Below are 15,948 nucleotides of genomic sequence, written 5' to 3'. Positions count from 1 at the left end.
ATATACATATATATATATATATATATATATATATATATATATATATATATATATATATATATATATATATATATATATATATATATATATATCAGTGTTGATTCTGGGAAGCAACACTGATTGACAATCAATTCCACATGCTGTTGTGCAAATGGAATAGACAACAGGTGGAAATTATAGGCAATTGGCAAAACACCCAATAAAGGAGTGGTTTTGCAAGTGGTGACCACAGACCACTTCTCAGTTGTGATACTTTCTGGCTGATGTTTTGGTCACTTTTGAATGCTGGCAGTGCTTTCACTCTAGTGGTAGCATGAGACGGAGTCTACAACCCACACAAGTGGCTCAGGTAGTGCAGCTCATCCAGGATGGTACAAAAATGTAAGTTGTGGCAAGAAGGTTTGCTGTGTCTGTCAGCGTAGTGTCCAGAGCATGGAGGCACTACCAGGAGACAGGCTAGTACATCAGGAGATGTGGAGGAGGCGTTGGGAGGGCAACAACCCAGCAGAGAACACCAAGATTGGCAAATTCACCACTGGCGCCCTGTCCTCTTCAAAGATGAAAGCAGGTTCCCACTGAGCACATGTGACAGATGTGACAGAGTCTGGAGACGCTGTGGAGAATGTTTTGCTGCCTGCAACATACTCCAGCATGACCAGTTTGGCAATAGTTCAGTAATGGTGCGGGGTGGCATTTCTTTGGAGGGCCACACAGCCCTCCATGTGCTCGCCAGAGGTAGCCTGACTGCCATTAGGTACCGAGATGAGATCCTCTGACCCCTTGTGGGACCATATGCTGGTGCGGTTGGCCCTGGGTTCCTCCTAATGCAAGACAATGCTAGACCTCATGTGGCTGGAGTGTGTCAGCAGTTCCTGCAACACAAAGGCATTGATGTTATGGACTGGCCCGCCCGTTCCCCAGACCTGAAGCCAGTTGAGCACATCTGGGACATCATGTCTAGCTCCATCCACCAACGCCAAGTATCACCACAGACTGTCCAGGAGTTGGCGGATGCTTTAGTCCAGGTCTGGGAGGCGATCCCTCGGGAGAAGATCCGCCGACTCATCAGTAGCATGCCCAGGCGTTGTAGGGAGGTCATACAGGCACGCAGAGGCCACACACACTACTGAGCCTCATTTCGACTTCTTTAAAGGACATTGCATCAAAGTTGGATCAGTCTGTAGTGTGTTTTTCCACTTTAACTTTGAGTATAACTCCAAAACCAGACCTCCATGGGTTGATACATTTGATTTTCATTAATTATTTTGTTGTCAGCACATTCAGCTATGGAAAGAACAAGAATATTTATCTGCACTGTTAGATTACTTCAGATAGCAGCTAGCCAAATACCTGCCTACAATACAAACTGACCCCCCTCCCCTGAAAAAAAAAGTCCAAAAGCAAGTTCAGACAAGCCATCAGTGGATGTTGCCAAACAACACCCCCAGAGATTTCTGGTGTGATTATTTGCAGGATCTGAACAGAAAATTTAAAAGCCTTTTTCATTTATTTTCTTTCCTTTTCACTATTTGTAGAAGCTGGGTGTTAATTAGGGAAAGTGGTGGCGGAGCAAGATGGTAAAAGAAAAAAAAAATTAGATGAGATTGCTTTGCAGTCACATCAGGCACGGCAGTGGCTCAGAGCTGCAAATGTTTGATGGAAACACTCTTCAAGGGTCTACTCAGAATTATTACTAGCATGTTTCTGCTAGCCCCAGATTATTCTGGCACCAGTTTGTCACAAAAGTTCCTCAAACGTCTGATTTTCTGACAGTTTTTCTTCATTTCTCCTCTGTGGTTTTCTATGTTTTCACCTGGAATTGTCATCCACAAAGCCAATAATCAGGCTTGTTATTAGCGTCAATGCATCTGTTTCGTGTGCTACTTTCAGACCCAGTTCATATAAATTTTGTTGAAAAATATATTCAACCATTTCGACTTGTTTAATCGGTATTACAGCTTTCAGGTAAAGATGTCACTCGGGTTGGATGTTTAGTGATAGATGGCAGTAATGACAGAAGGCTAATGGGGCTTTTCCATCTGCACCTACAAAGCCCGACCCAATTTCAGCCAACCAATTGCTATCAGTGTGGGCGGGGTGCCGTAGCAAGGCAGCTCATAAGTATCATGAAGTAATTTGTTTGTGACACACATGCACGACAATGGAGGACATTGAGGTCATGCTTTACCTGCTGCTCGGTGTATGGCTTGTCATCAGGATAAGATTCCAGCACCAGAGCCCGAGAAGGCTGTTGGTAGAAAAGCTGTTTTGCTGCTGACTGCTGACACGACCCAAAATTAATGAGGAGTTAAAAAGTTATGAGGAGTTGTTCTTGTGATATCCAATTCTGACCAATCATGGCCTGCAGACTGTACACGTTACATTTTCAGCCCAAATCCGCACCATCAGAACCTCAGCGGAGCAGGTGCTAAAACTCTTTCTGCTCGGCCTGGAAGATCTTGATGGAAACACCCACAAACCAGGAGCGCAGAGTCTGGGGACTCACTCGCATCAATGGATTTCTAGGGCTGTCGGACTTGGCCTTGTAGGTGGTGAGGGAAAAGGACCAAAATGGCTAACTTAACAGCTTGACATCAAACTCTGCAAAAGTCTGCTAATTACCCATTGGTTTGAGTCAGGTGTGTTGCAGCAGGAAAACTCCTAATACTTGCCGGACCGCAGCCCTCGAGGACCAGAGTTACCCACCCCTGAGTTAGATGGTGGGGTCAGAATTTGGCAGAAACATCCTGGCACATGTATCCCTGCTTTGAATCAAGGCTTCAGGCTGGTGGTGGTGGTGTGATCACGCTGGGAATACTTTTTGGAACCCCACAGCCTAATGTCACTGACCATGTCCATCCCTTTATGAGCACAGTGTAGCATCTTCTGATGGCTTCTTCCAGCAACATAATGCTAGCCTGGCAAGCCAGACTCTCTCACTGCACCAGCGTAGAGTCTGAGGACTCACTCGCATCAACGGATTTCTATGGCGGGACAAACAAGGGCGGAGTAAACCAATCAGAAAAATGGCGGATGTGACATCAGTAAAGCAGAAGCCTACAATGTCTGGAAGCGTTCAGTAGAGCGGACGCAACAGAAGAAAATAAACACGATGTGTAGTACAGAAGACAAAAATGACCTGTGTTGTTTTTGCTATAAAAACCTGAGGCTACATGGCGTTATTGGCAACTCGGTGTTGCTTTTTGAACCGAATCGTAATATTTTGCAACGACTTGCAAGAAGAAACAAACTCCTATACTATGTCCGTGTGCCATCTTGAATGTTTCAAAGAATACGTGATATCAAGGCAAGAGGCAAGAGTCTCCTCAGATCAACCAATCAGAGTGGCCGGTTTCTTTAAGAGCAATGCGAATCTCCGTGCAGAGGAGGGACTCCAGACTGAGTCGCTCTGTATTGAAAATATAGAGCACTCCAGTCTTGTGTGCCAGGCGAGCATAATGCACCATCCACCCAATCTCAGATTATCTCCAACTTGTTTCTTGAACATGACAATGAGTTCACTGTACTCCAAATGCCTCCACAGTCACCAGATCTCAGTCTGATGAAGTATCTTTGGGATGTAGTGGAACGGGAGATTCTCATCGTGGATTTGTGCAGCATTCAGTTAAATCTGCAGCAACTGTGTGATGCTTCATGTCAGTATGGAGCAAAATCTCTGAGGAATGTTTCCAACACCTTGTTGAATTTATAACACCAAAAATTAAAGCCATTGTGACTGAGAAGGGCTCCAACACAGTACTAGTAAGTTGGATGTGATAAAGTGACCAGTGAGGATATAATCTGCTCAGGTGCTGGAGACTAAATTTCCACTGGGAAGAATTAACTCCAGTGACGTGTTGTGTTCTGCTTCTGAATTATACATAAAACAACAAAATCCCAACTTGTTTTAATGAAGAGAAAAAGTTCCTCCACAATAGAAGAATATAAATTCCTGGCAGGGCTGCATCGCCAGCAGCTTGGAGTCGGCATTCAGAGAGCTTCAGCCTCGCCAGCTGCTGAGAGCTGCCATCCCCAGAAAAAGAGACCTTGGCAGGGGTTGGTGTTGAGACACACTGGGTCTCCTCCTTCAGCCTGGAGTCCTGTGAGTTCTGCTCAGTGGACGAGACAAGAGAGCCCAGCCCAACGGGAGGTTTCGCTTGTCAGGCCCTCAGCACTCTGAGTGTGTGATTTGTCAGTGTGTATAAGTTTGTGCGCCGGTTTGTCTCCACTGGTGCATGCTGCGTTGTGCTCAGCTCCAGCTGCAGAGAGATTTATAATCTTGCACAAATGTGTGTATGTGGATTCTGTCACCCACTGGGCCGCGCACACATTCCAAAATAAACGGCTCCCACTGAGGATTACTATCGATCCGTGTGGAGCGCTCTGCTGAATTTGGAAAGAGAGAGCGAGACAGTGGGAATATACAACTTCCTCTGACTGCCTCTCAGCCCGAGCTGTCGTCTGAGGAATGTCTGCAGAAAACGTGTCAGAGATGATCTGGAAACACAGTCCACTTCGATGTTACAATGACGGATCACTTCTTTTGTGACATGTGGAGCAAAGATTGCGTGTCAATGTCAAAAAGAGATGCATCAGAAAATAACTTTTTCAGCCCCCCTGGTAGTTTTGCACATCTTTTTTTAAAAAAATACATCTTAAAATAGACATCAGTGTGTGTGTTGTGTGAACGTCCCTAAAATTGAAAACAGAAGAACTGAACTAGTTCTCAGTCTCAATTCACAACGTTTTGGGAATGAATCTATGAACACAACACATCGGTGACGAAATCTTGTCCAGTTATTTTTTCAAACTGAAGTTGATTTCAACCAATCAATCAATCAATCAATTAATCAATCAAACTTTATTTCTGAAGCGCTTTTCAACAGAAAACATGTGGCTCAAAGTGCTTCACAGTTAAAATTAAGACAGAAAGAAAGCACGCAGACAGACTCGTCATATAAAAGACACTTCCAGCCCCCCCTTCCCATCACCCCTCTTTTAAATACATTTAAATGAAAGAAGTAAGTTCAGATGGACAAGTAGTGGAAACCCCATCAGAGGAGCTGTCTGCACCATGGCAGCACATTGACTGAAACCACCGGGACACAGGTCCAGACATCCAGGGGAGGTGTGGCTGTAACACCAACATCTACCAAGCCACCAGCAGCACTAGTTTGGGCTGTATGGTGGCGTAATGGTGGTGTTATGGGGGAAAAAAAAGAAGCCAATAATGAGTCTTGGTGAGACTAATGCAAAAGGACAGCGTCACACGGATCCAAAAGGCATCTGAAGGAGGACTCTCCTCACAGGAATATACAACTCCTGTAGATTACAGGAGTTGTGTTTTCGTTACAGAGGTCATTTGCATACTTAGAGGAACAAACAATGGTCCACTACAGTTTGGTGTCTTTGATTAACTCTAGAAACTAAATAAAAGGATTAAATTTCCTCCACAGTGGCCTCCCAGCAAGAAAGTTGCTGGTTTGAGCCTCGGCTGGAAGAAGTTCCAACAGTGGTCTTTCTGTGTGGAGTTTGCATGTTCTCCCTGTGTATGCGTGGGTTCTCTCCAGGTTCTCCGACTTCCTCCCATCGTCCAAAGACATGCATGTTGGGTTGATTGGTTACTCTAATATGTGAGTGTGAATGGTTGTTTTTCTGTCTGTGATGGACTGGTGACCTGTCCAGGGTGTACCGTGCCTCTCACCTACTGATTACTGGGATAGACTCCCAGTAATCCTGTGACCCTGAATTGGACGAAGCGATTAAGGATGGATGGATGGATGGATCGATGGAGGTTGATTTTCATACTCTCATCTGATAGATACACAATCAACCAATCAGAGAAGGAGGTTGACAGAGCCAGTCATGAGCTTTGCAGGTGTCGATGTGTTGCTGCTATTTCATTCTGACTTTTTATCATCATGACCGAACTTCTTATTGTCTTATTTTTCTCTCCTGTTTCAAGCTAACAACTGAAGCGGATCTTCAAATAGTCCCACAGACATCCTGAAGTACACCCTGAAGTGGCCGTCTTAGAAGTTCATCTTCATCACAATTAAACTTCCCGAGTTCTCCTCTCACATCTATAATAAGATGAAGCCAGTGCACTCTTTTGTCTTTATGTTGCCAGAATCAGCACAATATGGTGCTGCATGATGTGGAATCCATGTTTGTTTTTGTGGCAATATCCTTCCTGCAAACCATTACAAGCCACTTCTTCATTCCTCGGACATCCACATTTTGGGAAACCCCTTTCAGACCAGTTGGAGCGTCCAAATGCTGCACAGTTGACCACTGGCTGTTTTCTTGTCTGTAAAATGTTATATAAAACACATAATAAAAAGATTAAAAACAAAAAAAAACCAGAGTGGGTGACTTCACATGTAATTACCCAGAGCCTCTTGACTTTTCTCTGTTATATTTCATTTTAATAAGCTGAAATATTTATTAAAACTGCCTTGTCCTTTGCTTTTTCTGTATAGTGTTCTATACACCAATAACTGATCAGTAATCACCTAAATTTGATGCTTATTTAACTTATATTTTACCAATTCCATGTGCAACTCACCATCACTCTTTTATCTTCCTCTTTATTCTTGCCTCGCATAAATCTGTTGTAAAGTTATATCCAACCATCCATCCATTTTCTGCTGCTTTAACTGGGGTTAACTGGTCATGACCCCCCACATCACGTCTGGGAACACGCAAATGCAAAAAAAGGGTTTGTTACACTTTTATGAAATGTTTCTACATCAAAACATCTGAAAAACCACATCGCGAGAGCATAAAACATTTTTTACGATATTTGAGACTTTTTTTTTTTTTAAATGTAGTTGTTTACATTCGTGTCTTTTATATTGCGATATTTCGTTTTAGCGCAATTCTAGGTGTCATGGAAACGCACCTAATGAGGATATTCTATGTAATCCATTGGTTTCATTTGTGAGGCAAATAATTTTTCATGAATTGATTTACATGAACACAGCCATAAGAATCAGAAATAAAGTCATGTTAACAACACTTTGCTTTAAAGGTGGAGTATGTAAGATTTTCAATATTTTCTAAATAAATTAACTAATAAAATAACTACAATCATAATTAGATAGTTTTTGGAACATGTAGGTTCCAGTCTGTCCATATTTGATGCGTTATTAAATTACAAGTTTAATTAATGACAAATGACAAAAAGCACTTTTTTTTTACTGGTAGGCAAACATTTAAGAAGGGTCTTTGTCATTAATTAAACTTGTAATTTAATAACACATCAAATATGGATAGACTGGAACCTACATGTTTAAAAAACTATCTAATTATGATTGTAGTTATTTCTTTAGTTACTTTATTTTGGAAATATTGAAAATCTTACATACTCCACCTTTAAGTGTGTGTGTGTGTGTGTGTGTGTGTGTGTGTGTGTGTGTGTGTGTGTGTGTGTGTGTGTGTCACCTTTAATCTGCCTTCTATATAATTATTTTGTTGTTTAACTTAATTAATCAGATTTTATTTAACTTTGTTCCTTTTTTATTGTTGTTTGCCTTTTGCATTGTTGTGATCTATCTATCTATCCATCTATCTATCTATATCTATATCTATTATTACATGGATTTGTTTTAACTGCATTATAATTGGACTACAGTGAATTGGACTGAATTAAACTCTATCTTCAAAGGTCCGTTTAGATTATTTTTGTCATAAACTGGTGCTATACAAATAAAGATGCGTTAAAATTGTATTGAGTAAATGAAATAAATTGCTGCTTTAATCTCTTGGTATACATAAGCCGGAGTACAATATGTAATTACTTCAAGAGTGAAAAGAAACCAGCCCAACAGTCACTTCTGAGCTCTGCAATTCACACATTTTCTGAGTCATTAGTGGCAGAGCTTCATTCAATTCTACAAATTTAATTAGAAACCTGAAGTTTAAGCAGTTGGCTGGATACATCATGTTCATTCAGCTAACTCGGGCTAAGACTGTCTTAAGCTCAAAGCTGAAGTTCATTTTCTATTCAGGAAAGGACACTTCATTTCTCCTTAACTGCTGAATTGGAGGCCAACATCCATGTTGTCTTCATAACAATGAAGGCAAACTGTAAGGAGAAGTGTCCATTGGGCAGCGTAAAGGCTAAAAGGATTACAGATGCTGACTCAATCTATTGTTCCTTCAGGTCATTGCTGTGGGTTAAAATAAGTTTTCTCTTGCCAACACCTTCAATAGCTTCAGGGTAGTGTAGGAAATGCTGGAAAAATAGTTTGAGCATGCTACGTTTGGAAAATACACAATTAAAAAGCCCAAACCCCTTTTTTCAGACTCTCACACACACAAACACACACAAACGCGCACACACACACACAAACGCGCACACACACACACAAACGCGCACACACACACACACACCAAAGCCACGCCTCCATAGCACAGAAACATGCTATGCTTATTCCTGAAGGGCTGAGGAAGAAGGGACAAGTTTTAGTTGAGTTTGATAAACATATAAATTCAATTTCAATTCAAATCAATTCAGCTTAATTTGTATAGCGCGACTTCACAACAATATCATCTCTGGGTACTTTACAGACACATCAGTTCAAGCCAATTCATAATAAATAGCCTAGCGAATAAAAACAGATTGCATCGAATCTTGACTTTGATCCATTCCTCCCATCCTGAGGTGCATGAGGCATATCATGCAAATCACCATCCAACCATTTAGAATGAGCCAGTTAAAATGCTTGGAAGGTGTCCATTCCACAGGTGACTAAATATATATATTTTTTTTGTGGTAGAGCATTTCATTAATTGGCTGCTATCGGGGTATGAAAGGAATTCTAAATAATATCGTAAAAATTGTTGCTGGAAAACATCTCCTACCCTTCCTTCAAGCAGGAAAGCCCACACTTTCCTCTCCCCAGCAACTTCTTTAACCTCATCTGGGGGATCCTGAGGTGTTCCCAGACCAGTCGAAAGACACAATCCCCCTAATGCAAGGTGGGCAACTCCGCTCTGCAAGGGCCGCAAACCGGCAAGAGTTTGCAGTTTTCCTGCTGCAGCACACCTGACTTAAGTCATCAAATAATTAGCAGTTTGATGTCAAGCTCTGCACCGGTCTGCTAATTAAATCTGATGTGTATCAGGTGTGTTGCAGTAGAGAACTTCAAACACTTGCAGAACTGTGGCTCTTGAGGACCGAAGTTGCCCACCCCTGCACTAGTGTGTCCTGGGTTTTCTACAGGCTAGGATAAGCATGGAACACCAACCTATGGAGGTATGTAGATACCAACACCACTTCATCTGGCTCTTCGCAGTGCATAGGAGCAGCGACTCTGAGCTCCTCCCAGATGACCGAGCTTCCACCTCTGCCTCTAAGGGAAAGTCCAGTCACCACCCTGGAGAAGAAACTCATCTTGTCTGCTTGTGTTCTTGGTCTTGTTCTTTCCGTCACCACACACAGCTTGTGACTATAGGAGAGCGTAGGAAGATCAACCAGTGTGTCAGAGTTTGTCTTTTAACGCAGCTCCTTCTACAATATGATAGACTAATGCAGATTATAAGGTCCTGATTCCCATCCCAACCACTGGAGATAACAGCCTGATGAAGCAAGCAGAACTACATCATAGGCAAAAACTAGAGACCCACACCAACCGATCCTCCCCAACACCTTGGCTGTTCATAGAACTTCTGTCTAAATCCTTTATGAACAAAATTGGTTGTGAAAGGTGGTCTTGGGCAATCTAGCCCTCACAAAAAACTAATCCATTCAACTTGCTTCCAGCACCTTCTTCAAATCCACAAAACACATGTGGACAGCTTGGAGGAACTCCCATGGAGATCCCACTCCATGACTCTGCAGAGGGTGTATACCTAGTCTGCTCTTCCACACTGTTCCTCGTCAATCCAGTGTTTACGATGGACTCTTATCCAAGACACCCCAATAGACCTTACCAGAGAGGCTTAGAAGTGTGATCCCCTGTAGATGGAGCACACCTTCCTGTCCCACTTCTTACAAAAGAAAAATAATTATATGAGATTATTTTTTACTATGCTGGTTTCTTTCCTGCACTGCAAAGCTACTGATGAGTCAAGCACTTACATTGCAATTATTTGAATTGTTTCATTTACAAACTCCACTGTAAAAAGTTACATTTGTGTGAAGTTTAAATAAAACACAATATAATGAATCGTGAATCTCCTAAACCAAGACTTTAATCCCAATAGTACATTTAAAACATACTGAATACTGAAAGTAGGACATTTTATTTTGTCATGAAAATGATATATCTCTTAATGTAATGGTAGAAACAGATCCTCAAAAAGTTTTCATTAGTGTGCTGCATTTCTTCACTAAAGACTCAAGAAACATGTGAGAAATGAAACCGGCTATTAGTAAAGGCTATCCAGTCCAGCAGGGAAGACTCTTCTGGTACCAAGCCAAGCTGTTGTAATAGATGTGACATGCCGTGTAGTATTGTCTTGCTGGAATATGCAAAGCTTTCCCTGACAAGTTGTCATAGAACTGAAGTATATCCATCCACTGCTTCATCCAATTCAGGTCACAGGAAGCTGGAGCCTTTCCCAGAAATCAGTGGGTGAGATACAGGGTACACACACTCCTATGGACAATTTAGAGTAACCAATTAACCTAACATGCATTTCTTTGGAGAGGGGGAGGAAGATGGAGAACCGGGAGAAGCCACTGTTCAAACCTCCCTCAGCTGAGGCTCAAACCAACAACCCTCTTGTTGTGAGGCCACAGTGCTCATCACTATGCCGTACTGAAGTGTGTGTCACTCTAAAACCTGCGTCTACCTCTTATCATTGATGATGCATTGATGGTGGGAATGAGATTTTGGTTAATGAGATTTGTTTATCCTTGATTTCCATTTTTATACTTTTTTAATGTTGCATCTCAGAGAAAGTAAAGCCTGCAATCTGGTTCAGGAAGGCAACTCAAGCTTCTCTGCCATTTCCTATGTGATCCTCCTCACACTCTGCATACCACTCATGAAATATGTCCATTCAATGTGACCTGCTCAACCTGGACCTTTCCTGTCTTGCTCCCTGCCTCATAGTAACAGTCAGAGTGGTACCTATATCGTTAAGTTTACAAACTATTGGATTAAAACTTCGTACTGTAATCTTAAATGACTATAGGATCACCTTTGGAACTGACTGAACAGTCATTCTTACTTCTAAGATACACTCAGTGTATAGTTTTCTACGGATATATCGTTGGGAAATGGAAATAAATTATTTCTTTGCTTCTTTAAAACAACTGATTTTGCTTTTCATGGTCCAAGACTTATTTATATATTTTAGCCGTTTCCCACTTAATTGTCATTCCTTTTTTTACTGATGAACGGCTTCTCATCGGCCACTTTCATGAAGGTCTGATTGGTAGAGTTCTGCACCAATGGCTGTCTTTCTTGAGATCTCTACAAAGGAACTGTGAATCTCATTTAAATTACCAAATGGCTTTCTGGTTTCCTTGATAAATCTGTTTGGCTTGGCGGTTCCAAGTCTGTTGCTTCATCTATTTCATAATGATGATATTTTTTGTATCCTTCCCTCAATCTGAGTCTTTATCTATTTTCATAGCTCTATAGACCTCTTAGCATGCAATTCCGTAACCCAACCTGGCTCAATTTCATTTTAACATAGAGCATCAACCATGGGAACTTACACAAATAGATTTGAGCTTATTCAATTATGTCTAATAGATTAATTTGGTCACAAGTGGTTTCCAGTCAAGTTATATCAGCATTTTGAGGACTACACTTACAGTAGGATGCACCTGAAGCCATGCACTATGTCCTAAATTATGTTAATGAATAGCATTGACGAATAAAATCCATATTAAAGTGAATTTTAAACACAAAATTGGCAAAACTTTAAAAGGATCTGAAAATTTTCCATCAGGTCTCTTTAAAAAGGGGGAATGTTAAAAAGAGACTCAATTATTTTCCTCTCGAGAGGAAGTGAAAATCCTTGAGGCTTGAGGGAGAAACATAGTGAGAAAAAAAGAGACAATGAAAAGCAGATAGACACACTTGGAGAGACAGCAGGGAGAGGGGAAATAAAGAGGCTTTGTGATTGACAGCCAATACGCCTGCCTGTTTCCTGTCACGCACATGATTGCTGACCTACTGGCTACCCGTTTGAGGCCTCTGGGAAGACAAGCAGAGATGGCAGCCCACTTTAAAGATAGAAGCATCATGAATAGATGGAAGCCCCCAAGGTCGCTCCTGAAATATAAGATTCAATATCTCTATATTTATATTAGTGCAGTGAGTTAACTCAGCTATTGGTTAAATGAACAAGTCTTCCAGACAGATGGAAATTAACTGAACTTTGCATTAGCATTAAGTCTTTTACAGTTTGAATGCACTTGCATTCTGCTCTATTTCACTATCATTATCATTAACCTTAATCTCCAAATCTCAATCCTCACAGAATGACCACTCTAATCTATTTGTTGTAGTTTGGAAAGTCCAGCTAGATCCTGCTGACGTAGATGGAACACAAAATTTAATCGTGCAGAATACAGAGCTATGAGCACTATGTCATACTCAGGTTTTCACAATTCAGAGCAAGTGCTGCTGCTTTCTCAAAAACATTTGATGTATATTCCAAATATACAGGTTTATCAAAAGCCTTAAAAGGCATTGCAATGTTTTGCAATGTTTTAGAGTACAAATATAAATTCCTCATGTCTTCATTTTTCTGATTTATTTCCAAAAGAAGTCTGATTTCCAGAGAAAACATCAGTCTAGTTTAAGTGTAGCGAGTGGATTGGCAAAACCGTCATTTTGATTAATTATCAGACAACATTACAACCCCAAAATAATGTCTGTCTGCCAAAGCATGGCTTACATGAAGAGATTATTTCCATCATAATATGTCTCCTAGTTCATATTATTTGTGTCACTTATTTCAGCCATTTTGAAAAACGACTTAAAGTAAAATATGAATATTTACAGGTAATAGCATCATATAATCTATTTTATAATATAAATTATATTTATAATCTAGTAATAGAGTTAATCTAATTACAGGGTGGGGAGATTTCTATTTAGGCTTTGTCCACACAGTGAGGGTGTGAAAAATGTGACAAAAAATAGGAAAGAGGCATCCCCATCCCCATGAAACAGCTGTAATGCATACTAGAAGACTGAGGTGTGTGTGAAGAGGGGTTGCTATGATGACTAAAGAGTAGTCCCCCACAGCTGGAACAAGACATAGCAGATAAAACCTCACTGAAGGAGTATTTAGACAACAGAAATAGGACTTATTGCTATGCCAAATGATTGATAAGACACTGTGGTGATAAGGAGGTCATTCCAACCCACAGCAAAGAGCATACATAATGACTACAAAATGACTTTATGATTATATTTTCCAGTTTATAGCAGATAATTGTTTTTTTCCATTATACATATACTGATAAATTAAAGTTCATTCCACCAAAAAAAAAAAACAAAAAACAAAAAAACAAGTATTTAAATGGATTCACTTATCCATATGATGGTTTTGGTGTTACAAGACATTTCATGTGCAGAAGATTTTTGCTTTGCATCTGAAGCATCAACTACAGAAAAGCCAGTGAGACTAATTTTTATTTGGAAGATTTCAGGAAACAATCTTGTCTTTATTGTGGGGTGGAGCTGTTGCATCTACATTTAAGTGATCAAATTAAAAACTAGCACAGCTAGGGGCGTAGTTAGCTTGAAGCCAGCTCGCATTTCCCAGGCCAAGCAAGCAAACTTTAGTCACTAATCGCTTGAATCAGACCCGGCTTAGTGAGCAAGCTGTAACGTCAGTTCACTGCTAACAGATATGATTCAGCACAAGGTTTATACTTTTTGTTTTGTTTTCTATTTTCAAAGCAAAAACTTAAAAATGGATCATTGAGTTTTTAGGGAATTGATAACTGCAAAGTAGCACTACATGAGTTTTCTAACCATAGAAATATAAATAATGAAACACTACGTTTCATTTTCATGGCACACTGGCATTCATTGTGCACATTTCTGGAGCCATTGTTGCACTGAAGTGTATCTAGATAAAAAAACACAACTTGTTTTTTGGGATGCTTTGCCACTTTACAATAGCATTTCGCTTCAGAGCACTGTATCACACTCATATCAAGACACTTTCAGTTTAGAGCACACTCCACTTATGATTCCAAGAGAAACACAAGAGGACATTATTAGAGGCCAGAAATTGGGACACAGCAAGAGAAAAGACAAGAGTCAAGGAAACAGAATGCAAGATGGATGGCAAATTAACTATTTTCATGCAGTAACTCAGTGAGAAAATATGCCAAAGTTCAGTCATGAGGCTTTAAGGATAATACGTTTCTTAGTCTTTTCGACTAAGCAAAGTTTTCCAACCAAAATGCTTAAAGATCCATAGAAAGAATCTAATAATGTTCAAAATATGAGGAAAAGAAGAGTCCTGAATCAAAACACTGAGCCTTTGACCCAGTTAAGCAGTGAACTTCTGGCCTGTGACGTCGTTTCCATGGTTTCAGAGTCTACAGAAGCCAAAACAAGACACAAGAAGAAGCTGATGCAAAATACAAAGACCAAAGGCAGAAAGTGAACCTGCCATTTTCCTTTGCTTTTTGGACTTTAACACATATTTTAAAGCAATCAATGAACAATTGTGTATTTTTACTAAGCAAACCTCTTTTTCCTTAATATTTAATGCAAAACTTGATTGTCAATGGAGGTTTCTGATTAAAGAAATAATAATGACTTCAAGGAAATTTCCAAAATTTAGTTTTGGAGTCACCGACCTAGTGTCAATTAGTGATACTTTTTAGCGCTAACATTTTTATTACAACCGTAAAAATGACGTCAACAGCTGCTGCAGACTTGAAACACTGCATAATGCCTTTGTTAATACTTTATGTAAAAGCAATTAAGAATAAATTACATTTAGAGGGTATAGATGAGCATAGAAATTTTTTGAAAAACAAATGTGTTTGCATTTGGGAATGGATGGTGGCCATCAGTGGCCAAAAACCTTCCTGACACAAACATGTTTTATTCGGTGAGTGGATCCAGTGGTCCCAGGTGCAGCAATGGCTCCGATGTGGGTAACTACTACATATGTACTCACTTCTTCTTCTGTAGTATGTACCTTTGAAGGCCCTACTTTCCTAAACACCACTCTAGGATTTATCAAACAAAGCTATTATAGCCATTTTGAAGCTCAGACAGTTCTTTCCTCACACACTGAGTTGTTTGTCCTTTTAGACACACCGTACAAAAAAAGGTGGCACAGATGACAGCTGCCATGTGTGTGCTCTCCCAGTAAGTAGATGTAAATGGCTCACTTTAGTAAAGTGATTAGATACAAATCGAAACAGTTTCTAAATATATTTTTTTCTGTCATTGAATTTTGATTTTGTTTCAAACTGCACCTTTAATGTTACACATAACTTATTAGACACATGCAACATCATATGAAATCCAGCCACTGATGGCTGCTAGGACAGGATCCAAAGCATCTGCAGTTGTTGCTGTGTTGTTATTATCTAGGTTCAGTCTAACTGATCAGTGCTCTGGTGTTCAGCTATATGATGAAGCCATGTTAAGCTTTGACTTCTTTAAAAAAAAAAAAAAAAAGTGTTTTTATCCAATCAGGTTTCAGGTTCCTAACTTTACCAAACATTCTGATCATGTCTTTCCTCTGCAAAAAGACCAAAATGGGACACACTAAATACAAAAACCAGGTCTTCAACCCTGTTTCATAAGCCACTGGGTGACATCCAAAAAGAAATATCACTTCTTATCACTTCTAATCTCTTATGTATGCCACTTCATTATGAGATATCCTTGATTCTCTTCTCTTCTCTTCTCTTCTCTTCTCTTCTCTTCTCTTCTCTTCTCTTCTCTTCTCTTCTCTTCTCTTCTCTTCTCTTCTCTTCTCTTCTCTTCTCTTCCT

Source organism: Telmatherina bonti (assembly GCF_933228915.1).
Source record: "Telmatherina bonti genome assembly, chromosome: 16".
In the NCBI taxonomy this organism is placed as follows: Eukaryota; Metazoa; Chordata; class Actinopteri; order Atheriniformes; family Telmatherinidae; genus Telmatherina; species Telmatherina bonti.
This window is presented reverse-complemented; position numbering follows the sequence as displayed.